The sequence below is a fragment of the Stegodyphus dumicola genome, chromosome 7 (genome assembly GCF_044657685.1).
Source record: "Stegodyphus dumicola isolate Sdum_Otavi_A_Nest chromosome 7, ASM4465768v1".
NCBI lineage: Eukaryota > Metazoa > Arthropoda > Arachnida > Araneae > Eresidae > Stegodyphus > Stegodyphus dumicola.
In genome coordinates this window covers 103,560,318-103,587,393 of record NC_140774.1, presented here as the reverse complement: position 1 = coordinate 103,587,393, position 27,076 = coordinate 103,560,318, and the positions used below count along the sequence as shown (strand labels likewise).

General features: G+C 32.3%; 1 long non-coding RNA gene across 1 annotated transcript in view; it reads right to left on the bottom strand.

The window, feature by feature from the left end:
• Positions 1-2,627: 2,627 nt before the first annotated feature.
• Positions 2,628-27,076, bottom strand: part of LOC118191860 (uncharacterized) — a 63,005-nt gene continuing 38,556 nt past the window's right edge. Inside the window, exon 3 of the long non-coding RNA XR_004758684.2 lies at positions 2,628-4,089. This is a non-coding gene — a long non-coding RNA (uncharacterized LOC118191860). The remainder of the gene's footprint in view (positions 4,090-27,076) is intronic.

The window sequence follows — 27,076 nt, the reverse complement described above, 5'->3', positions numbered from 1 at the left end:
AAAAAAAACCTGTTGTTGCCAATCGGGAAAATACATTTTTTTAAAAAAACCGTTTACAGATATGTTTATATATATGTATATATTTAATTAATGTAGAAAGCAAGTAATATTTAACAAGAATTATGTTTTGAAGATAATCAAAACTTGGATCTTCCACACAGGAAATGCTGACGATAGTGAAAATAATAGTAATCAGTTGGCAATCTGAAGAGGTATACATTACAGTCTGCAACACTCAAAATTATCTTTGCATTTTAAAGTTCTAAAAATAGGAAATATCAAAATAATGTAGAAATATTTCACCGCTTGACATAAAATTTGAATTTTTTTTTTGGGGGGGGGAGACTAGGGAGGGTTTTTTTTTTTTTTCATACTTTCTGATGTGTACATTCCTTTACATTAAGTAACGAAGAAATTTTACATATAATAGTAATCGACTAATATTTATCATCTTCTCTTAGATAAAATGAACAACTCGTTCCTCTAACTCAGGGTTTCTTAAACTTTTTTCAGTAGCGACCCCTTTTTATCACTGAGATTTTTTTGCGACCCGCAGGACCCTATAATATTTACAAAAATTTTGCGGAACCCCATCCCCCCATAAGTATTGCGCAAATCCGACACACGCGTGAGTGAGACTGTCAGTTTTTTCACTTGTACTGTAATATACCATTACAGTTTCAGGTCATTAACTTTAATTTCTAATTTTAAGACATAGAACAATGTGAAAATGGTAAATAAGTAACAAACGAAATGACAGCGTCACGTGCAAAGCAAGGAAAATGAACGTTTATATTATAAAACGAGATGCGGAGAAACGGTTTTTTTTTTTTTTATTTTATTTTATTTGTGTTGTCTTACCTTTATTTATTTTCATATGCATTGTGTAAAAATATTTGGTAATTGTAAAATTATTCTAATAAGTTAAAGAAATATCAAAACTGCTAAAACTATTGGAGACCCCTGCTGCAGGTTCCGCGAGCCCGAAGGGGTTCGCGACCTACAGTTTAAGAAACCCTGCTTTAACTGAATATAATAAATCTCTTCAACTAAATAAAAAAAATACCTAATAAAAAATAATTTTGAAAGCTTAATTGTTTATATTAATCTTTCTTTTTTAGATGTAAAATTCCATTATTAAATAATATAGAATCTGTATGAATTCATAATTTATCTCTATATATTGACTGCCACTACTCTAAATAAAATATTTTTATCTTGCATGCTCCAGTGTGTTATGGCTATGCTTCAAAACGTAAGTTATTTAATTCTTCTTTCAAATTGAATCTATCTGTTGTTGAATAACAAACTAAGCGAATTAAAAACGATAAAAGCAGTTCTCCATCTCTGTTATTATGCCTGTTATTATCGACTCTTATTAATTATTAATTAAAGAATTACACTAGCTAAACAGATTAAAATCAGTATGTATTTTTCCTTTATGATAACTACTTCATGCGGCTGGCTGCGCTACCAGCTTATTAGTGTAAACATAAAAAAGAGAAAATATTTATATCCAAAAGTAGGAAAATGTAAAAACGCTATATCTGTATGCAAACTGAGGAAATCCGACATTTGCGATTCTCTAATAGGCATGGGATAACTTCTTCGGCTTTGTAATTCCGATATTAAAATAACAGCATTCATCAAATTCATTTCGGTAGCGGCAATGAAGGTTGGTTATGAAGACTTAACTGACGGACAGTTACATTTGAAGCAAAGAACTTGAAGTATGAGTTACATTGCTTTATTCTGAAGGTAATGGCAGAGCATCGATTCGATAGAAAATTTCTAAACATTAAAAAGAACTACAGCTGTGATTTTTGCTGTGTTATTTATGAGCTGCTGAATTAGAATTTCAGTGCATGCAAGATTCCAAAAATTTAAAAGTACAACAATAACGTTTCCATGAGAAATTCAGCCTAGTTTTTTTTTTAATAGTTACGCATGACGGCGGCTATTCTGAAGTTCATAATCCTTCGCAACTGCGGGTGTTCCGGGCTCTTTATGTATATTTCGGTTAACAATCAAGTAAAATTATTGTATGTAGGTGTATGAAAGTAAATTCGCGTTATATATGCATGTTTTTAGTTTATAGTATAAGTTGTAAAATTTTGATTTCTGTTAATTAATTGGCCTTATTCGGATCCTCAAGCCGAGTTTTAGATTACTGCTCCAGTATGTATTTACAGCTGAACAATATCATGCAGTTTTAAAATTTAACTTACTTTTTAAAATTTAAAGTTCAAATAATTTTTCACACCATCTCCGTTTAATGAATAAAAACAAAATTTTAAAAATTTTACTGTTTACCCAATCGTATAGAGATAGAAAAGAATCTCTTAAATGAAGTTTATACTATATTTTTAATGTAATTTCTTATTTCCTTCCCCTTCCCAAATCGCTGTATTTTTTCGATTATTTAACGTAACACAAATTTTAGAAGTAAAAGAAAGATTTTTCATTGTTCAAATATAATTTTTCAATTGAACTATTTGATTGATAACGTGTCATTGTGTTTAAAAGGGAAAAAAATAAGTAAATAATGTTTTTTTGTTTTTGTTTTTGTTTTTGTTATAAGCTTTTATGTAAAAATAATTATCGAAATAAAAAGAGAAAAATAATTTATCATGTAATTTAATGGAGAAAAGAGATTACATAACTATCTTTACAAAATGTATCTACGCGAATATAATAACGCGAATAATAAAAGCACAGGCGTCAAAAATAACGATTAATCTACGAATCGAATTGCATGATCAAACGTATAAGCTGAAAAGTATGTGTAAAAATGTGTAAATGATATCGTTGTCAACTCTCAAGGGCTCCGGACGCATTTGTTATTCATGATATAAGATTGTAGATGATTTTTATGCATTTTAAGTAAAAGCTTATTTTAGGGAACCATTTGTAAACTTCATTTATTTTATTTGTACATTGTCTCAATTTTCTTTTCGAACATGCTCTCTATTTAGTTAGAATATTAAATTTCTTAATAATAGTTTAACGCTTCCCCCTTCCTCTAGATGGGTGAGTTCATTTGGCACTGCGCTACGTACACCTGGTTTTAAGCAAATCCCTCATAATATTCAGAACTATGATATATCCAACAGGATTTCAAGAAGCCAGCACAATTACAAGTTACTATCATTTTCATTATTAATTTTGTATGTATTCATTTTATATGGATATTAAAATTCGGAATATGAAGTAAAATAATGTAAAATATACGTAAAATGAAATTCATATCATTTATGAATGCTTTGTAAATCAACCTTTTAAAAAGTTCCTAACTTTGATATTTTATTTTCGCAAACTTTTGATCCTTTTAATGAAATCTAGTTCTAATATTAAACAAAAAGAGTCTCATTAAGGATATATTCTAACAATTCATCGAAGGATTAATTAAGGCTCTTCTTGGAGTTCCCGTCCCTAAAGCATTCAAAACATCCCTTTTAATTAATTGCAAACACGTGCGCACATTACACTGCCGTATTTTCCATTACAAATACCAGACAGCTATTTAATGTTCTTTGTAAACATTTCAACCCCGAAAATATGGGTTAACCTTTGTGCTTTTCTTTGCGTTCAAAAAAGAACGCTCAGCTCCATTCCTTTGTGACCACAACGAACTGTTTACTATTTCGCAAGTACAGTTAACCTTGTGGATAAAAAGGAAACAGGTCTTGGTCTTGTCCTGAAGGAAAACTCTCAAGCCCTTTCGGTTCAAGAACGTCAGGCTGGACTTTCTTCCTGAGGATAAACATGTGCTTTTCTCCATTCTCAAAACGTGAAAGTGAAAAGGAATAGAGCAACGACCGTCTAAAGAACATCTTCGAATGAAGGGTGAGGCCTCATATACTTTGTGACAACTTTAAAACAGCTTTCAAAAAAGAAAGAGCTTGCTTGATTGCATCAGGCTTTCTGCGTGCACTCGTCATTCACTTGGGAAGAAAAGTTTGTATACGCATTGTTTCGCTGCTGGTTCACTTTTGTGCTCTAAGGAAATAAATGTTTATAACTTCCTTTGTCTAGGAATGAAGTGTCCAATTTGCAGTTTTCATTTGTGTATTCAGAAGCGTCCGTTTCCTAAAGAAAAATTTAATTCTATGTAATTGAACTTCAAAAACTTACACATATTTTAATATTTATAATAATACTATATTTTAACGTATTATAAATGTGCTTTATCTATCTTAAACCAGTATTTTTGACAAAAGATTCATGTCATAGCTAGGCTTTCTGACCTCCCGTTCTTCTCCTTCTCGGGTATTTCTGGGAAATCCCGAGAACCTAACTGTCATTTCCGAGAATACATCAAAATTTGAAAAAATTACTATATCTAACTATACTAACGAAATATCGAGTAACTTAGTTCCTAGATATTTCGTTTATATAATTATCTAGTTAATTTATATCAAGTTAATTTTTATATAGTAACTTAGTTACTAGATACTAGTTAATTATTTAACTAAATAGCTAGTTAATTGGGCTTTTTAATTGGTATCAATAATAATTACACAAAATGAGGATATTTATCCATTCCAAAATTGATATTCTTTTATATATAGAGGTACAAAACACAAATAAAATACATTAATTATTCATTTTAAAAAATTAGGGTTTAAGAAAATATAAGCAGTCTATGCGTGCATTGCTTGAAATTGAAACCGTATGTTCCAGTACGATAGCGAGGACAAGACCAGAGATTTACAACCAGAAAGCTCATAAATCAGTTATATATGGGAGGATTTGATTTATCTGACAGTGGTAAGAGTAACATAGCAGAGGTGCAGGTTTTAATTGGGCGTGATTATTTAAACTCTATTTTAACTGAAAAACGCATCATTAGACTGAATCTTTAATGTTATATGAAATCATATTTGGATGAGCACTGAGTGGTAGAGTGGGAATTGGGAATGAGAGGAAAAGTTCATCCGATGAAAATTCGACGGGTGCGTTTATATAAGTTATTCCGATAGAGGAAGAAAAATTGTCGGAACAGACTTTGTCTTTGTCCATTTCGAGCGATGAAAGATTAAAGTCCTAATGGTATTTAAGTTCGTAAGTTCCGAAATTATTAATTGCGCGTCGGAAAAGAGTGAGTGCGATAAATGAATTATTCAGCAGGTGGAAGATGATTTGCAATGTGTAGACGGGAAGTACGAAGCCCGTTAGTTGTGGAAAAGGTGTCCGCAGAATTTGGAAAATATTGTCGTTTTAGCAAAAGGAGTTCGAATGGAAACTCTATGAGAAAACAGTTTATAGAGATAATTAAATACCAGATACAAAAATAACATTATATGAAAGTGTGAAGAAACGAAAAAGGGATATTTCATGGCCATTTCGAGCAATGAAAGATTAAAGTCCTAATAGTATTTAATAACCTAATAGTAATAATGCCGCAGCTGCGAATGAGAAAATCTCTCGTTAAACGATTGCTTAGAAAAAGCACCAATCCTAAATCCGAATATCTTATACATCCTTTTTGAAATTTAAAATCGGATTTTGCGGCGACAGAGAAAAGCTTTTTTGATGACAGGGATAGCAGAGGAGGACAGGCAATATTTATTTTCCTGGTATCTTAATGATGACAATGAGGAATTCGAATTATGCAAATGAATAGAGCATTATTTGGATGTGACAGTTTACCGTTTCTATTCAATGCAAATATCATTTATCCTACAAAGAAATCAAATATCACTTAAAGAAACATTTAGAAGCTAATAAAGAGTGCTTCATTGTATGCAGATGCTTTGCTATGTTATGGAGAGGAAGGTATTGAGTCGACTGTCAGTTTTTTATCAGGAGCGGTATCTGTCTTGAAAGACGCGAATTGAGCTCTTAATTTTATTTTTGAATTTTTTTTTCTAAACATTAACCATTTACAGTTTAGTTAAGCAAGTACTATAATATATTATGCATGTCATCATAGAAACACCTCAGTACTACATTAATTACTGCACTGTAACTTGAAAAAATGCACTCACAGGTCATTTTTTGATGAAAACTCCAGCATAATTCGCTGTCGCAGACGGGAACGAAAATGTTCAGTAATTTCACGAAACTACGCGTGGCTTTCCTAAAACCAGCGCTCAGTTCGAATGTTGCAGCGAAAAAAATCAATGTTTTTTCCATATGTATCACAGAAATGTAGCAAGATTGAAATTAAATATGAAACAAGATACACCAGTTTTCACATTTTATCAATGTAAGGGATAGAATATATTATAATTTTCGTGTCTTTTGTTTTCTCACGTCAAGTGAAGAAACTGAAACAATGCTTAAAAATTTGGAAATCACTATTATGGATTCCTAAGCAGTTAGAAATGGCTGCTCTTTATAGAGAACTATTGTCATTGTTAAATTGCCGAATGCTATATAGTAGCATTAAGGGAAAATAAAATTAGTATAAAAACTGAATACTTAAATGAATATATATAGACAAAGAAATTATTAAAAAAAATCTGAAAGGTTTCAGATTTTAAATTACGTCCAAAGGGGCGTTTTTTTAACGTTTTGTGTGTTACCTTTATTTATTAAATATCATGTTCTTTGTACTTAAATCATAAAATTCAGTTCAATACCAATGTCGCAAAATAATTTTAAAATGAGCATATCTTTAGAATTATTGATACACAGTTCCGCGCGCTGTAGATAAAAAGGTTTCCTCCCCCCCCCCCCCCCGTAGAGTGTTGCCATTGCTCGCTTTGAAATCCTTGAATTTGTTAATCAAAAATTTTTTAAAGTTTTACAAAATATGAAATGGATAATAAAACAAATTCCAAATTTCAAATTTGGTCTTCCACATGCCCATATTCGTAGGAGGATCACGTCATTCAAAATTCGATGGCTCTATGTACCGTTGTTTTATCACAAAGCGGAAAATATTCATACATTTATGCAAATTGAAATCCTTGAATTTGTTAATCAAAAATTTTTTAAAGTTTTACAAAATATGAAATGGATAATAAAACAAATTCCAAATTTCAAATTTGGTCTTCCACATGCCCATATTCGTAGGAGGATCACGTCATTCAAAATTCGATGGCTCTATGTATCGTTGTTTTATCACAATGCGAAAAATATACATACATTTATGCAAATTTTTCATTATTTAATTTCTTCAAATATAATGCAGGACTCTAACATTTGGTGGCAACAGTTTGAAAAGTGAAACGGACATTTACAGTGATTCAACGCAAAATCGCAAAGCGAAAACAATAGTCCTTCAGGGGCAAAGCCCCTCTGGACTAATAAACTTCTAAATGAGAAAAGAAAACGCACCTTATTACATTAAATTTCATTTTCTTCGTCTACAAAAATAAAGTAACAAATGCAGCAACTTTATTGGTAAGCTCTTTCTACAAGAACTTCCGTAATCAAAATTAGCAAATAATTCGCATCATATCATATTTAGCAAAGAATTCAGCGAATTTTAAGCAATTTCTTCTATTCATTTCATTTAGTTTATTTAATTTTCCCTGAAAGAGCTGCATAATATTGATACCATTGAATTTTGTCATTCTCATCATCTATGCATTCTGTTCGAAAATTGAAAATGTTTTCACTTTTTACTTAGTTATGGCAAAACACTTTGGCTGTCTATTAAAGGAGAATGTGTCTTCCTGGACAGTTTTCTAAGGGAAACTGCATCTTACACAAGTTACACATGCGGGAAAAAACATCAGTTTTTTATCTTAAGTGCAAGATAATTTTCACATAGGTCAAATTTAATCTCTAACTGTGTTAAGTATTTTTGTAATTAAATGGTCTGCTTTTTGTGTGACTATCATTCTCAGCAGCTTCGAAATGTGTGAAAATGTATTCTTGACACTATCCCTATATTTATCATTTTTCTGTTCTGTCATATTTTTCTTCAAATTCGCATGGATTATATCTTTTACCAGTATTATTTTTTTTTTTTTTCAATAGGTCCCATTTTCCTGCAAAAAACTGGGTATAATTTGTCATCAATACCAGGCCGAATCTTCAAATTTAATTTCAGTAAGAGCTTGAAGTTACCTCTAAATAAACCTTTACTTACAGTTTTTCCATTAAAATTTGAATTTTTAACTATTCTAAATAATTTATTATTCTTCTGAATAAATCATTCCGAATAGTTAATAATCCACTGTCAATAAGTTAAACCAAATTTTATTAATGATTTATATGATTATTGGTAAAATTTTGATTTAATTTTATTGATGTACGTGATTCAGGTGTCATTTTCACTGATTTCAGCCATTATTATTGCAGATGAGTTTAATCCAAGTCGGATGCAATTTTTAGTCTCTTGACCAGCTTGTGACATATCGTATTCTTTGCTAACATACAATGTATGTAACGTTAAAGACGATAAGTGAATTCTCACTCTGTCTTATGAGTACCACAGAGACACAAAACGAGTGTAAAGGGCCCTTTTATTTGACTAAAATAAAAGGGCCCTTTACACTCGTTAATAAAATAAAAGTTAACAGACGGCACTACTAGTGCTTACAAAAGTTAACAATTATAGCTTAAATCGAAGATAATGTATTTACTAAAACTAAGAAAAGCAAGTTAGCCTAACTGCAACGCGCGTAATAATAATAATTCGCAAGCTGGATTTGACGTAAAGTCAGCGTAATAAGCCTAATGGCAAGATTAACAGAACACCACAGAATGCTAGCAAGAGATTCAAATTAGCAACGTGCCCTTCAGCAGACAGAATACACTGAGATTCTAGCCTGTTTGCTTTGGCTCAGTTTGAAAAAACAGTTGCATTATATTTATTTAATTTATACTATGATGTAATAATTATGCAATAATCCAACAATATAACATATTTAAAGACTTATAAGCAAAATTAGAGATTAAAACATAATAAATATTGCACGTTTTAAAATATAGTAAGCCTTTCCTCAGACGATTTTGATCTGTTGTGGAGGGGCGGAGGTGCGGTCGAGAGTTGTTTAAAAAGAGAATGTTTAATAGAAATATTTATGCATGTTTTCAGAAAAACTGATCGTTTTCATAGATGGACATCTTAGAAAGGTGGTGACATAAACAATGTTCACTGCACTTAGATAATTGTTATATAAATATAAAGCTAACTGAAAATTACTTCATAAAAGTTGAATAAATAAACTAATTAAATGCAATTTATTTGTTACAATATATTTATATAAAGTATTATTGTAATGAAACGTTCCGTATGTTTATACTGTTACGAATTATGTATATATGCAAATAACTTTAGTGAAATTGTACATAAAATCGTAGTACCTATCATATAATATAACACGAAATGCCTTAAGACAGCGAAGCACTTTCGGAAAAATGAGATTACATGGCATTTAACATTGAGATAAATGGCGGTCTCGCAAAACTGGCGAGATAGCTGCAAAGCTGGCCATAGTTTTGGCTACTAATTTTTGTCGCTGTCGGCACCAAAAACTTGCTGCATGCAGACGAGTTCGTAATGGATTGAATGTACGTAGAACCGATGATAGCTTAATAAAATTTATTTTCCCTAAAGAAACAGCTTACAGTTCTAAAACTTTCCTACAGTTTGTCTCAGTATCTGAGCATAATCAGTGGTTACCATTTCAAACTACTAAGAACGTTAAGCAAAACCTAATGCAAAGCGCATATAAACAGCGAAACTCACAGAGATCTCTTTATATTCCGAAGTCAACTCTGACCTAAAAACTGAGAACTGATGTTCTCTCCGGTTGTCCCTCGGCAGAGAAATTTCTAGTATTTTCCATTTCTCGAAATTACTCGAAGGCATATCAAGTTAAATTTACAAATAAGGGCCGGATACGATTACTGTTATATATAGGGATCAATTACAATTATTCAACTGCAGTACCAATTACAGCTATATATTGACCGGAGCAAAATGTCACCAAATGATTACCAAGGTCCCATCCTTGTATAACTGTAACATTCTCAGATCTGTATGATACTGTAAATATGTATGCCTTTCAACAATTTCAAAAAAGTGGAAGGTACTGGAAATTACTCGGTGGCCGGAGCAAACTATATAAGACCGGAGAGAACATTAGTTCTCGGTTGTTTAGTTCAGAACGGAATTCGGAGTATTGAGATCTCCCTGCGATCTTCGCCTTTTAGATGTGCTTTGCGCTGCGTTATATTTAACGTTCTTAGTAGTTTTAACTGTGACTACTGATTGCGCTCTGTGACATTGAGAAGGGATGTACGAGTGCTTATGTGAAAAGTTCAGAACTGTGATGTGTTTATTTTGGGAAAATAAATTTTAGCAAGCTATCATACGTTTTGTGCTCATTCAGTCTAATATGAGCCCATACGCACTTAACAATACTATAAGTTTCATTAAAAATTATCATTCATTGTTCATAAATAATGAAGCACATTTGAAATTCGTCCACATATTCAAACCGGTATTCAACCAAAATTTTCACACGAAATGTAGCAGTGGGTTGAAGAAATATAACAGCACAGATCAGAAACATATGAGTTGCACTGCACATTATTTGTATCATGATGAATATTTTAAATGTAGGATCCTGTTTACTGTGCGCGAAATATAAAAGTGCAAGCAATTGAAAAAGGTCAGTGTGTATCAGCTGACAAGGAAGATGTCTGAATTTTGAACTCCAGTATTTTTGAAAAAATATATATTTAATCTGCAGAGCAAAATATAATGATGTTTAAAAAAATTATGTCAAAACGCTACAGATAGACAGTAATGTAGCTCTGTTCGTTTCACTCCTTTGTTATATTTATTACTTTTTACTAACAAAACGCTCGCTTTTCACTCACTTTTACGACAGTTTATAAAAATAACAAAATTTTACTTTTTTCAAAATGAATAATGCGGGAGAAAACTTGCAGCCTATAGTTTGCTTACTTAGAAATACATAATATTAAAAAAATGCATTCCATTTATATTAAAATACATAAAATAAGAAATTTTAACGATGCAGTGCTATTTTGCAATTCAGCAAAATTTAAAAATGCTGCCACATTTTTTATTAAAAGATTTGCTTTTGGTAATGTAGAAACTCTTATTTAGGCGTCTTTTGGATTTATCTACAGCAAATGATATTAAACGTTATCACTTTTTTTAATGTGTATAATCAGCACAATTTTTTTAAACAAAGCTAAAATTTAAAATTAAAATACATTCTTTATCAGAAAAAAAAAAGAATTTTTAATTTAAAAAAAATTTCCCTAAAAGCTTTCGGAGTGCATTCGAACAACTGACGGCCCACCAGCGGCAGAGCGGTAAAGTCGCTGAACACTGGTAGTTCGGTCCGAGGTTCGAATCCCGCGAACGGGATGGCTGCATGGGCGTTTTCGTGGATTTCCCCATGTGTAACGTGTATACGAGTCAGTTTCCCATAGAAAATCATCCACGAAGGCATCCCTCCCCTTAGGCAGATAGCCCTAGTGTACTTTGCCATAATTAAATACACTACACCACACCACACGAACAACTGACATTTCAAATAATCAACATCCTTCTGTATAATATATAAATTAAGTTTTACTTCTTAACAAATGTATATTATTTCCTGTACATTGCAAAACAGAACAATGAATACTATATTTAATATAAAGTACGAAAATTGTACCAATAAACATTAACACATTGTACCAATAACAAAATTGTACCAATAACATAACTGTACAATTTTCAGCAATGCTCTGAGCACCTTGTTTTGAGATACTAGTGCGATACGGCGTATCAACTTTTCAATCACCTAATAACGCAAGCGCCTATGGCCAGCAAAAGCCGCAAAGTGGTTCGCATGCGCAATACGAATGCAGCTTAATAGATGTATCCCAGATTGGCGTCGTTTTTCGCGGATTTGGCTCTGCAGCTATCAATTACATCCATGTTATAGCTGTGGATCTGCCTGAAATTGAAATTGTTAAGTAGGCTGTTCTGTTTTTTTCTTACTATATAATTATAATTCTAATACAAATCGTAATATTAATATTCTTTTTAACAGAAAAGGAACATAAAAAATGTAAAAAAGAATTTCTGTACTCAGTAAAGTTCTGAATAAAATTTTCAGTTGAGTAAATTATCAAGGCATCCAAGTAAAAGCTATTGAATTCTAAATAAAGGAAATGTAATATTAACTGCAATATAATACATAAATTTATCTAGCTGCCATCAGTTCTGCGTACATTCAATCCATTACAAACCTGTACGCAAGTAACAGTATATTATGAAATAAACGATGGTACCTACTTGCCATAAAATTTTGAATAACGTACTCTTCCCCCCCCCCCGAACATGTATATCTGAAAGCCCGAATTCGACTCATTTTGAACTTTCTTTATTATTTATTTCATATTTTGCAAAATTTTAATGAATTTTGGATTAACAAACTGAACTATCTGAAAACGAGCAGCAGCAATATTGTCCGAAATTAACTATTTTATATCCACCACTCGAGATTCGAGCTTTTAGGAAAAATGCAAGATATTCACTTTTCAGTTTATTAAAAAACTCTGTGAAAGCAAGGTATTGCCGTGGAAGGAAATAAAATATTTTTATCTTGACGCTAACATGTTGCCATTCAGCAAAGTCTATGGTTCTTTCAAATTTAATCTGAAAGTAATAAACTAAGCTATTTAAAAGCAACAAACGCAGTTCTTAAGAATGATATTGTTGAGAGCTATATATGTTTTTATATGTTGAGAGCTAATGTTTTTATTATAAGAATATGTTTTTCTATTTTACAATGTGATTCATTGAAATTACGATGCATTAAAATCATGAAAGTTCCAAATAGAAATATCAATATCTTTATGAAACGAAATCATAAAATACTTTTTAACCGGCTGGCCGTGCAAGTGGCTATTTTGTAAAGAAATAATGTAGCAAATATAAAAATATATATGTTAATCTCTAACACTCTATCGGGAATTCGAAAAATATGCTGTTTTTAAAATTTTGTGAATTTGCTGGTGAATTGAATTTTATATGCCGTAAGGGCGAAAAAGGTGATATTTAATAAGTAAAGTTAACACACAGAAAGTTAATAATAAAAAAGAAAACTAATGTGTTTTTTAAGCCATTTTACTAAGAAAACTGAACATTGATATGACTAATTGTGAAAGGATTGAAAAAATTAAAAATGTATGGCAACATTTACCACTGCATCGGGAATTCTAGACATATGCTGCTTTTAAAAATTTTGTGATTCTGCTATTGAATTCTATGTGGCATAAGTGCGGAAGAAATGATACTTAATTATGAACTTACGAAGACTGCCCCACCACCACCACAAAAGAAAAAATGGTTGGCAGGAGTGAGTGCAACTAGGGCTGTTCCCAGCGGAGCTACAGCGGGTAAAAGTACGCGGGCGGCCAAAATCAGGGGCGGCGGACTTTCGCGATACCCTGCTTAATATTTTTAATTCATTGTAAGTACTTTTTATATGTAAGTACGCTTTATACAATTTGTTATATGTAAATACTTAGTGAGAATGAAATAAAAATTTTATTAATCATTGAGCATTTTTTATTAGTCCAAAGGGATTTCAGTCCCGAAGGACTATTGCTTTCGTTTTGGCATTTTGCGTCGGACTCATAAACGTCGGTTCACTTTTCAAACTGTTGCCACAAAATGTTAGAGTCCTGCATTATATTTGAAGAAATTAAATAATGAAAAATCTGTATAAATGATTGTCTATTTCTCGCATTGTGATAAAACAATGGTACATAGAGCCATCGAATTTTGAATGACGAAATCCTACTGCGAATATGGGCATCTGAAATCCCAAATTTGGAATTTGTTTTATTATAGATTTTATATTTTGTAAAACTTTAACGAATTTTTGATTTACAAACTCAATGCTTTAAAAGCGAGAAATGGCAACGTTATATAGAAAAAAAATACTTTTATCTCCAGCTCGCGAGACTGTGTATATCGGAAATTCTAAAGATATACTTAATTTAACATTATTTTGTGATATTGCTCTTGAACTGAATTTTATGGTTTAAGTGCAAAGAACATGATATTTAATAAATAAAGGTAACACTCAAAACGTTAAAAAAACGCCCCTTTGGACGTAATTTAAAATCTGAAAAATTTCAGATTTTTTTTTTTTTTTTTTTTTTTTTTTTTTTTTGGTAATTTGAGGGCGGCAGTCTTAGGAAAGTACGAGAGCAGCCAGTGGCATAGTAGAAACGGCCCAGAGTACAATAGCAGACAGGTAGACTGCAAGATGTTCAAATAAGACCTTCAAACCTTCAAAGAAGAACAGTTAACAACACTTAGACTCTATAATTGACCGAGCTATTGCGAAGAGCAATGTTGCCGGTTCCAGAATTAAAGCCCAAGGGCACTTGATATAAAGAAATCCGGACGTGGAGAAAATCTCAGATGAGAAAACGGGAAGAAGAGAAGTACCAAAAGCAGCAAGACAATCCAATCGGACAAGAGTTAACAACATATAGCCCAATTACTTAAGAAAATCTATGCCGCTGCCATCTAGCGGCATATATTACACGTCAATAATGCAGCTAATGTTGTAAGATTTATTATGCATTATTTCTTCCAGAATTGTGGACAGCAAAGTAAACGTGTTTCTGTTTTTCACTTGAAAAGACAAAAGATGGGTCGGATGAACACTGAAATGCCATTTGTAGTCACAGGGATTCTAATGAGAGATTAAACCGCTATACTTGATAATCTCTTAAATTTCGATTACATTTCTTCTATTTTAAGTGGTAAAGAGTTTAGCAAGAGACATGTATTGATTATTTATAGAGTAGATTGTGAGCTAAGTCACAGGACGTAGATCTTAATGAAATCTTGCTGCTGCTAGTGATAAAACAATATTTAAGAATATCAAAGTTTTAATTCATGTTTGTAGAAAATTTCTTCGATAAATAGTCTTCCGGTAATTTTAATTACTCGTAGCTGAGTTTCATTATGATATACGTTCGGTAAATGAATTTAAATTTTATTTACATAAAAAAGACGAAATACATTATCATTGTTTATTACTAAAAATTTCTTAATTACTATTATACTTTGTTTTCATTTTATAGAAATAAAGAGTTTGACTTACTTTGGTAGCATCAACTAGTATCAGACTGTAATAGATTTGGACGCTGTGTCTGAAGTTAACTACAGAGACGTGATAAGATTAAAATAACCTTTTTATTAAATTGAAAGTTAAACATGAACGCATTTCTCGTGCTTGACAAGATCAACCACTATTTGTAGAAATGTTACAGTCAAGTTCATAAGTTAAACCAAGCCTTATAGTGAAAAACTACACAATTTTAAAAAAACTAAGTTGGCTCAGAACATCTCACCGCAGTAACAATTAAATATTGGCAGCAATAATGCTAAACCGAATGTTAATTACAATCTTAACACGCTCTGTCTTTCAATATTTTCTTAACTCTTTTATATTTCTGGTGAGGAAACGGAAAGAAGAAATTATAGTAAAGCCCGAAATTGTAAACAACTGATTGATGCAAAATAATAGTACTCGTACAGAAGCCATTCAGTTTTTTGGAGCATAAAACATAAAAATAAACTCTTCAGTTCCCAGAATTTGAAATGTGAATCCCCCAGTTGCTAAATGAATGTGTTAACCCTTTTCACAGGAAAGGGCGGTAATATCGTGCATTCTTCCATTACTTAAATGACGACCTGGGAGAAACGCGAGACTCAGTCGACAAAAATTATGTGGTACTTATATATCGTCCACCAAATTTTTTTCTGGAGCCACTGCAGAGATATTTAAACTTTCCAGAATAAGAAACGTGAAAAATCAGTTGTAACCTTTTTTAGGATTTGAATTCCGAATCTTCCAAAATTAGCTGCTATTGCTAACCATGTACAGCACGGAAGCACTAGGGCACGCACTCAGGAATATAATCATTCTTTATAATTTGGCATTTTTGAAAGTTTGCGAATTCGTATGTCTCCTGATAATTATATTATCATCCACAGAATTCATACTTTTAAATTACATTAAAACGACTTGAATGCATTAATATGCAAATAAGGAAATTATTAAATATGCCTTATTTAAACCACAAATGGTAATTAATTCACCAACAAATTACATACGGCATTTTTAAAAGAATATGAAAAGTTTTAATTAAACACTGCTAAATGGAAACTTGAAAATGTTGATTCAAGTGCAAGTATTTTTCCTTTTAGCTCAAACATGGAAAAAAAAAAAAAGAGAGAGAGAGAGAGAGAAGAAAAAGAAAAAAGAAAGAAAAGAAAAAGGAAAAAAATCAATTATTAAGTGAAAAAAAGTTTGTCTTTTAGCAACGGCGGAACTCTTTTCGTGACTTACATAATTTTGATTGATGAAAATTTATGCTATACACATAAACTCAAACAACCTCCCCCCCCTTTTCAAGCGAAGTATCTCTCAAAATTTCCCTGTTGCCTCACAGTAAGATGATTACACAAACTACGGTGTCATTTAATAGACTTGGAGCACGAAAATTTCTTCCATTCCAGTTTCCCTGAATTTCCAGTGCTGACGAATGGCATTAGCGCAGGTTGTTATTTTCTGTCATACTGGATTTTAGGAAAAAAAAAAAAAAAAAAAAAATTGAAGGACTTAAATGTCTTGAAGCTCGTTACTCATTTGCAATTATCTTCATTTCATGTTCTTCCAAAAGAAAGTTCACTGACCTTTTTTTGCGTCACTTAATCACGCTAGAAGCAATGACGTCAGTAACAGACCCTTTGGTCAATCAAACACTATTTAACATTCTCTCTTTTACTGCGCTTTAATAGAAGTCACGCCCTCTTTCACTTTGTATCCTATCCTCCGGACACACTCATGCATTTGCTATACCTGTAGTGTACTTATTAATTCATGACAGCCGGTATACAGCTTGCTATCTGCAAGCTACACGCGGCAATAATGGAAAAAAGGAAGGAATGCCCTTTGATATTGAACTTGATCTGAGGAAATATGGATTACTGTTGAAATCCAAATCTTCAAATGTCTTTGAATGTAATATTCCCTCGTAAAAACTGGAAGGAAGGAAGAGATATTCGTTGAACTGGCTTTATAAAGAAAACTGATGATTTGTAATAAAAAAATAAACATAATAGAACACAATACAATGGAACCTTGGTTAACGAATTTCTTGGATCACAAACAAATTGGTTCATGAACTAATTTTCCAAACGAAAAATCTTGGATAACGGATAATATCGTGGATAACGGACGATATCATGTGATACGAACAAGTAAGCAGGCAACAACTGATACTTAGAAGAAGTGTCTTCAGAAAGAAGACGAACATGAAGATGTTCTTAAACATTCGACCTTCGAAATTTATGCAAAATATAGTAAGATGTAAAGATTCATAGAACATTTATTAGCCTGATTAAGAAATAGTAAGCGGTAGCATAACTACAATGCAATGTCTTGCTTTAGGAACATTTTGAAACGTTGACAGAAATAAATCACAGTGGACAAATTTTTAATGGAACAAAGGCTCAGCGTTAAGTAAAGGCGAGAGGGGTTAAGAAAAAGAAGAAAAAAAAAAAAAAAAGAGAGAGAGAGAGAGGAAAGGAAAGAGGAAAAAAAACCAGAAAGACTGCAGCTACCTGGTATTTTTATGGAGAATTTCCCTTTACTATGATTTCCCTTTCATACAATGATATTTTGCACCTTTGGCTTCTTCACCGTTTTCCATTTATGCTGTCAATTTTGACTCGCAAGGATACGCTAAAATTTAAAGCAAGTTTTTTTTTTTTTTTTTTTTTTTTTTTTTTTTTTTTTTTTTTAATGTGTATAGTATTGCGTTTATGTAAACATTATGCATGTGTTAGATTAAAAGAATTCGACTCGTTTTGCATTACGAACTTATGTATGAAGTACTCTTTTTTAAACAACTATTTAGGTTCTGGGAACGGATTAATTCATTTTACATTAATTCCTTTGAGGAAAATTGTTTCGGTTCACGAATATTTGGGATGACGAACTATCAAGAACAAATTAAGTTCACGAACCAAGATTTCACTGTACCAGAAATTTATGTATACTTGTCCCTAATGATGAGCATCAAAAATCACTTTTATGCATTTTACTCACTAGATTATACAAAAATGTTTGAAAAGGAACACGGAAGTGCCTGAAATATACGTACCTTACGTAGATATATATATATATATATATATATATATATATATATATATATATTATATAATTAAACAATAAATTCCTCTTGCAGACGTGTAATAGCAATGCTAAATGAATTAATTTGAAAATTTTGTTACAGAAATCCTGAGCGTTCTTTTTTAATGAATGAAGTAATGTGCTAGCTTGTTCCTAACTGTTTAAAAGTAAGATTATTATTCTGCAATTAAATTTTTAACTGAAGAAAGTCCTAATCCAAAAAGAACAAAAAAATACTTTGAACTTGTGTATGCTGAATCGTCTCCTTCCTATTATACTGTGAAAGAACAGGTGAAACGATTTTGCATTAGCCGAGAATTCGTAAAATGGTTCTCGTGCAAGTCAATCATCACACAATGACATTAGAAATATCACTCGAATTCAGGAGCGCATATTGAGTGACAAGAAGTTAAAAGTTCATGAGATAGCAGCAAGAGTGGATCTATATCAAACAATTGTTTTATACATTCTACATGAAAATCCTCGTATGAACAAAGTCTCTGCAAGATAAGTAACCCTACTTCTTTCAGCAATTCAAATACAGCAATGTGTCAGTTCAGTTGGAAAAGAGCAATATCGGTTTAAAGAGCTTGACCTGTCCTCGCCGCTTACAACTTACATTTATCAAAATTTCAGTGTGATTGTTATCAGTTCTGCAAACTGAAATCGGACAGTCGTGGATAGAGATTTAATGATGATGATGGCGTTAAATGAGCAGTTCTAGAACATTTTAAAATTCAGATTACTTTTCCGGGTACACAGAGTTGCCCATTAAACCATGTGAAAAGTGTATTCAGGTACAAGGAGACGGTATTCAAAAATAACTAATAAAATATTCTTTATTTTTTTTTGAAGTATATCAGGTTGGAAACTTTTGGATGTACTTACATATGTCTTTGTACAAGTAAAGCAAAATCACATTACGGGTCTTTTTATATTCAATTCATTTATTTGATATAACATACATGTATTCATATAACATACATGTATTTGCAACATACATGTATGTATTTATATGTATACAGCCCACCAGCGGCCGAGCGGTAAAGTCGCTGAACACTGGTAGTTCGGTCCGAGGTTCGAATCCCGCGAACGGGCTGGCTGCATGGGTGTTTTCGTGGTTTTCCCCATGTGTAACGTGTATACGAGCCAGTTTCCCTTAGAAAGTCCTCCACGAAGGCATCCCTCCCCTTAGGCAGATAGCTCTCGAGGCTTTGCCGTATTTAAATAACCTAACCTAACCTTATATGTATACATATATGTATGTTTAGATTTTTCTAGCTCTTCAGATAACTTACTCAGTTTATCATATTGATGCTCAATTATTTTAATAAGATGGTCCTCATGAATTTTTGTCCTTTCACTTTATTCTTTAAATAACAATAATATGCGAATACTATATCGACTGTTCTATATCCTTCCTCCTTTCTGCTTTTGCATCAGAGCTTCTGTCCCCTTCAATCTCTGTCTGTGGTTACCCTTCTCTATATATTCGCTATAATACTGTTTTAAAAGTAATGCATAGCGAAAACACGTGTAATGTATGTAACCATATTTTATAAAATTAATTTTTTTAATTATATTTACTCGCATATTATTTCTCCTATTAAATCTGGAGTGACATTTATAATTTTTAAATTTAGTCGCACAATTTTTCGTTTGCTTTCTGAAGTTCTCTGACTTCTGCATAAGCCGCTTCAGTTCTTGGAATTTCTCAAATTACTATTCCTTGCACATTTAAAGGCTCTCATTCAACCTTTCAAAAAACCAGCCAAAGTCATTCATTTTTTGTTCTGTAAATGATAAAAAAAAATGAGCATATGAAGAGAGATTAACAAGATATTATCCCCGGAGATTTAACTTCGCGACGTTTTAATAAAAATGGAGTAATAATTTCTAAGTCTGTGGGGGAAGGAAATAAGCACATTAAGCATACAAATTAAGAAGAAAACTACGTACAGCTAATAAATTAGTAAAGAATTCGTCAACTTCTGGCTCTTAGATAAGTTGTTATTCAGATTGTTTTTAATTCGTAAAGCTCACGGATGATCTTTCAAGGCGAATTCTTGACACGCTGTCTCTGATTTTCTAGTTCCATCGGAGATATCCTGGAACGATCAGAGGTTTTTCCTCATCGGACCCCAAACGCGTACTATTGGGAGCTATTTGGCGATCTGTCTGGCCAAAGAAGCATTTGACATCATAGTCAATAGAAATGATTGTTTTATACAACCGGACATTATTTTGTTGAAATTTAAACGTGGGGGCCTCGAGAGGAAGGGCAATACAACAAGCCGCAGAATAACGTCGACGAACCGCCGTGTTTTAAGGATGTCACGCATGACAAACAAAGCGGTGTATCAAATGAAGTGGCAACACAGATTATAATTCCCTTTCCACCACTATTCTAAACGTCTTAAAACACATCTTCGCTTGTCATCGTTCGAAGCGGGACGAATACTGACGACAGTTTTAGTGCAGCCTGTGAAATTCCAAGTCAAATTACTCCACTTGCTCTTGTCAGTGTACACACGAGGGACAAAACGGTCGAACGGCCGTCATGAGCTTAGATTTTGTTTTCCGAGTCATCAATGCATGTTCTTTTGGACTACTGGTGTCTCGTTCCATGTCCAGTCATTGATAATGATGAATCAGGTGCTGAGCAGCTCTGGCTTTTTCTTTAAGTTCTCTTGCCTGCCTAGATCGGCCGCTACCTTCTTAAAGCTATATTCTTCATGGTTCAACCATTCCTACGAAATGGGCGATTGGCCATAGAGTTCAAGGAAATACCGAACGATCCTTTGACTTACTGGAGGTACTTAGTCTGTAAGAATCAGCATAATAGTCATAAATTTACAGGACTAGTTTTGAAGGTTTAAAAATACTAGAACCTTTTTCTTCAAATGATGAAGTGGCAAAAACACACAGAACTGCACTTCTACAGCTGAGAAAAAAGGTTCTATATTTATACTTTCTAAAGTAATCCTAGCAACTTATGAATATTACGCTGATTCTTGTTGCCTAATCACTATCAATAATTATTAATGTGTTTTATTAACTTAGATGTGTTTAACTCAGAACCTTTGATATCATCGCTTTGTGCTCCTTTTAGATTGATTACATATCCCTTTTCAACTGTTGATGTATATTGCTCATACTCTGAGCGAACCCATTTGCGAGACATTGATACAGTCAGAGTCGTAGCTAGGGTTTTCAGCGCCCAGGGTCGATTGAAGATTTCGCGCCCCTACTGCTTGGCAAGGATGGAAAACATATAATTCTAAAATGTCGTAACATCAGTTTGGCGGCCCTTGGGTTCTGCGCCCGGGGACAGATGCCCCCCTTGCCCCCTCTAGCTACGCCACTGGATACAGTCAAAAGTAAGAGGACGGAATCGAATTCGAATAGAAGTTATGCCCTAGAATTGGATTTTGTTCTCATTTATATACCATCTGAAAGACCAATTACGATGTTCCGTAGCATTCATTGAAGCCAAAAATTTAATCATTGGAAAGGTAAATCGAAAGGTATTTGCACAAGAAAACTGTTTTACTATCAAATAAGTCCTTCTTCAGCGTCGTGGATTTTCCTCTTAAGGTATTTTACATGCTTTAATTCAGCATTTTACATACTTTAAAAGCTGATGTCCCTTTTCCTTCGGAAGTGGCAAAATAATTGCAATAGTGAAAAGCCATTTTCTTTCTCACAGATCATTCACTTCTGTTTCTTCAAAACATACGAGTAATTTTATAGCCATTGGAGATACACTCCATAAATTTTCACTCCTGCTTTGATCCTTTTAAAATTTAAAGCAATACGAATCTACAGATTTAAATTAATTATCTTACAAAGAAATTTTGTTTTTACTCGCAAATGAAATCATGGGTACCATGGCATAAGTTCCTTTTTCCCCTCTTCCATCAGAAGTAATCTACATGGTGTAATTTTGCCCTGTAGAGTTTGAAGCTGTAAAAGAAGGGAAATTACGGTATTCTTAAACTTTCAGCTATCATTGGTTTAATACAAAATAACACGGCGAATAAATACTAATTCAGAAGTCAAACAACAAAAATCAGCGCTGATTTTTGTTCATAAAGCAAACGCTTATCAGAATAATAAACATCAGGAACTTCATCTTGGGGCATACAACTAAAATTAAAATTGTGGAAAATTGGTACTTTCTAACCCAATATTACAGTAAATTCTTAGGTGCCTTTGATAAATGGAATTGCATATAGTTACCCGTTGCAGAGTCAAAACATTCGGCATGAGAAGAGTTATGCACGTTCTAGCCCTTTTTTTTTTTCTTTACCTTGTCAAGAATGCGTATATTTCAAGCACAAACCCCCATCCAAAAATTAACAGAGGTTTTTATATGGAACCTAACTGAAAATAGATTTGATTTCCAATCTTTTCCCGGATAACAAAACAAAACCAAAAAAAAAAAAAAAAAATTACTCCCATAAATAGACCTTGCCCGTCTTTAACCGATCTGTTTGGTAAACATAAGCTAAAACATTAATAAGCAAAACATTTTAAAACTAAATAATGCAAGAAAACTAACTGGCTAGCTAGCGGATTTATAAGGGAAAGTTGCTCTGCTGGCCTTGTTAATTCTTTGTGCTGATGGAACAAGAGAATAGATTTAGAAAAGGTAAGTAATTTGAATATGCTAGAAATATCTGTTTTAAGATATGAAAAGACTTATAATCATATTAGGAAGACGGCTTTCCACATTTGAATGATTAAGAATCCGCACTTAAATGGACAGACGAAAACATCGATAAAGCTTCGAAACGTAACTGTAAATCAAGGAAATTGTAAGAAGAATAAGGTATTGTGTATGCATTTTGATAAAATAAGAGTTGCTATTTAGAGGCTATGACTAATCTACTAGATCTATAATTAAGCAAACTGCAAAATATTTCTAGTGGGTGTGGCGTTATGCTTACTCATCACTTGAAAGAAAATGCAGGTTTCTGTGCTACCTCCTCTTCAGCTCAAAAGTAGTTAGCTGATATTTTTTTTTAAGTTATAAAGAAATTAAAACGTTATAGACTTAATTATTTTATCGTTCAGGTATGCATTTCAAAATTTGATCCCTCCTCCAGCCATGAAAAGCTTGCTGTGAAGAGACTAAAATTTCAGAACCAATTTGCATCACAGAGTTTTTGAAATAGCATGGAAAAAGATCAACGTACAAGGCACACATTCTCCATGTGCAGAACATGTGTTGAAGAGTTATAGAACCGCTGATTGTACTATGAGATAAAACATAACATATCAACTTTAATGTCCAAAAGTTTCCTTATTTCCCTAAACTTAAATTCATATCTCTTTTCAAAAAAGAGAAATGTTCTTCCTTTAAATATTATTTCCCTGAAGCTTTGATAAATAAACTTAGTGCAGTTCATGCTGCAAATTATTTGCCTTAAAAATTAATAAATCTGAAGAATATGTTGCCTGATCTCTATTTTTCGCCTGACCTGGGACACTTATGAGTACCAGTAGTTTTTCTAACATTACAAACGAAACTCAAATTTGCTCATTATTTTATTAACACAGTTTTAATTACATCAGTGGTATTTTTAGTATAATGTTTTTCACCACTGAGAAGAATTCATAATGAAATTAGAACAAGCCATTCACAAGAATATTTTAAGTTTGCTTAATATAATATGCATTTGATTCTCTAAAAAAAAAGAACTTCTCTTGAAAATTAAAACATTACATTCTTTTATGCAGATGTTACAAGTAAATTTTCACTCAAATTCAAACACCAAAATTTAAGTTTTGGTGATTATAAATTTAATTTTTGGTTTATGTATTGTCTGTAAATTTCTCTAAATTTAACCTATACTGCAACGCATGCCATTTTCATTAATATAACATTACTAAGTAGTAGTTCTCGAATGTAAACAGGAACTGTTCTTCATTTCTCGGATTTTGAAATTTTACGAAGATTTCTGTTTCAGAACTAAAACATATGAATTTAAAATTGTTATGACCTATATTTCATTATCTTCTATGCTATGAAATTTTAAAATATTAATATGCAAATGAAGAAAATTACTTGTGTATAATGTTACTCCTTTTTCCTTAATACAGATTCTTTAAAAATGTGATGGTAAACTTCAAAATTTCTGTGAAAAAGCATGCCCCTGATGAATCAAACTATGTAAAAAGTTCAGCTAACTTCCAACGATCTTGAGATTTGGACACAAACTAATATTACCTCTCAGATTTATTACTAGCACTAAGAAACAACCTCGTGCAGACTTAAGACTCCCTGAGAAGAATCTTCCTAAAACATTCATTATGATCTCCTCCAAAATCGAGCCTAAAATTCTAGTTTTCTGGATTAATGGGTAAACTACAGCAAAGTAAGAGGCCCATGGAAAGCATGTTTTTAATTCCTAACATTTTAGAACATCCTGACTAAAAACATAAGAAAAGGCGTCAAATAAAACTTATTTTTTGAAAGAAATGATAAATAAGACTGTATTCTGCAATTCAAAAACTCTTCCGTATAGTACAGATGAACTATCCGCCCGCGAACTGACTCGAAGAACCGATATATTTTAATAAGCGAACAAACGGTCATTAGACAAAACAGGCTTTGTATCTCCGTTAAAGTTTATACCGAGTCCTTTTTCTGGAAAATTTGCATATTAAAAGTGAGTTTATTTTTTATCATTTCTTAAACTTTAAAAAAATTCTATTTTAGAATTTTATTCCTAGTTCTACGTAAAAAAAGTAGATTTTAGGTAATCCCAAAATTACAGTTGAAAGAAATCAGTCCACGGAGTTAGCATTTCGATTGAGTCGATTCTCTCGATCCCTCTGCTTGTTTGATTCCTTCTGCTGTTCGATCCGTCCTCACTCACAGCTCTTTATTCGCTCCCTGTTCCTGATCTTATTCATCAAGGACTACAAGTCAAAATTCTGCTCTCTTTCTCTTTCTTTAGCCCCCAAACGGAATTTTTCTTTAGTCCCGAACAGACTTTTAATCTCGAAACGGGATTTTGCGTCGTCAACTGTAAACGACGGAATCTTTTATCAAACTTTTTAAAATGTTTGTAATTTTGCTGTCTTATTGTGTATGACGTAAGTGGGAAATAAAGCTATAAAGACAAAAAGAACAGTAATAAGTGTAACTGTAGTCTGGCAGACTGCGAGCTCAGCGGGAGCGTAAAAAGCGTTAACAAACCACGTTAAAACAAAACGTTAACAAATACTCGTAGTAGTAAGGTAGGATCATTTCGAGACAGAAGCAGAACATAAGAAACTACAGGTGTTGAACAGTTTTACTTGCTCCGTCATTTAAAAAGAAAAAAACCTAGAGGAAAAAGAAAAGAAACACTGTAGATTCCCACACTAAAGTATGTTTTGGATGAGAAGTAATGCAGATGTAAAATGAAATAGTTTTAATCTATGCAAAAATAACATTTAGGAGGAAAAATTACAAGCAAATGAAAAAGAAGAGCTGGCAATCAACGCTTACTTGACAGCTTTTCTGAAAAGAACACTGAATATAAGGATCATCATTCCATCTCAAACTCATCAATCAACCAAGTAAGAGCCCCATCAAAAAATTTTTTTCCCAAATAAGAGATCTCTCAACTATTTCCTTAAGTTTGATGCATTCATCCTTCTCATTCATCATTATTCTACAACCGCGGCAATTTTTGCCTTCTTTTCGCTGTACCCTGAAACCCCTGACGCTAACTATTTCATAATCTTTAAGGTTTCATAAGCTGTATTGCGAATTTCATTTACATTAGAAGAGAAGCAACTTCGGTTCTAATTTGGAACTCTGTTTCCAAGATGACTTAATTATTTACATGTAATTTGCTTTTACATGGTTAATATTTGCTTTTACACGGCTTTTACGGGTAGATAAGTTTCCGACAACAAAAACTAAAAAAAATCTGACCTGATGTGACCAGCATATAACCTCTCGCCAATTCCATACTAAGAAATAAAGTTGGCCGAATAGCAACGATCTTTCAGTAAAATATCTACTTAATCACTTGGTAAATAACATTTGTTACATTTATAATTTGTTTACAAACGTTATGGCTCAATGTTAATTATAAACAATAAAATTATAAACATTAATTAAAAATGGCAAGACAGATGAGATAATGATAACACTGGAAGAAAATTATTTCGGACTTTTCTTAAGACAATAAGGCTCTCTAGTGACCAAACGAATAAACCAAGCAACTGACAGATCATGGATATTTCAGAATTCCAGAATATTTAAAGAGATTTCACAGAAAGAAAGTAAAATGTAAGTGTGGTTGTGAAGCACAAAATGCAGACTTTATACACTATTTTTGTGAGTGCATACAGACAGTCTCTATTAGAGAAGAATATTTTAAATATATCTCAAAAGAAAATATAAAGTATTTATTAATAAAAGAAAAATCCAGGTTAGGAATTATGAGAATTCTAAATAATTTAATTAGATATGAATATTTTGAAGTAAATTGATAATGTAGTAAATTTCTAAAATTGTAACTAAGTTAAATTGTACATTTGTGATTATTTATGTAATTTAGTTAGAAAGATTATGTAATAAGCAATAGTGGGTTTCACAACTGTGAATTTATGTTAAAAGTTATGTAAAATTGATTACTATAAATGAATAAGTTATTCAATATTTTAGAAAGAAGAAAAATCTCGATTCACAAAATTGTTAAAACAATATTTTTAATTGTATCATATTTTGTTCTAATCATTATGCCGAATCTATTCAGAATAAAGGTCGAGGTGACCCTGCTGGCGAGGCCAGAGAATCTTCCTCGGAGGACGAGTTTGGGGCGAGCTGCCCAGTTATTTTAAATTTGGATAATTAGTTTATTCGCTTCTTTGATTGTTCCTCAGTTTTGCTAGTTTCTCAGTAT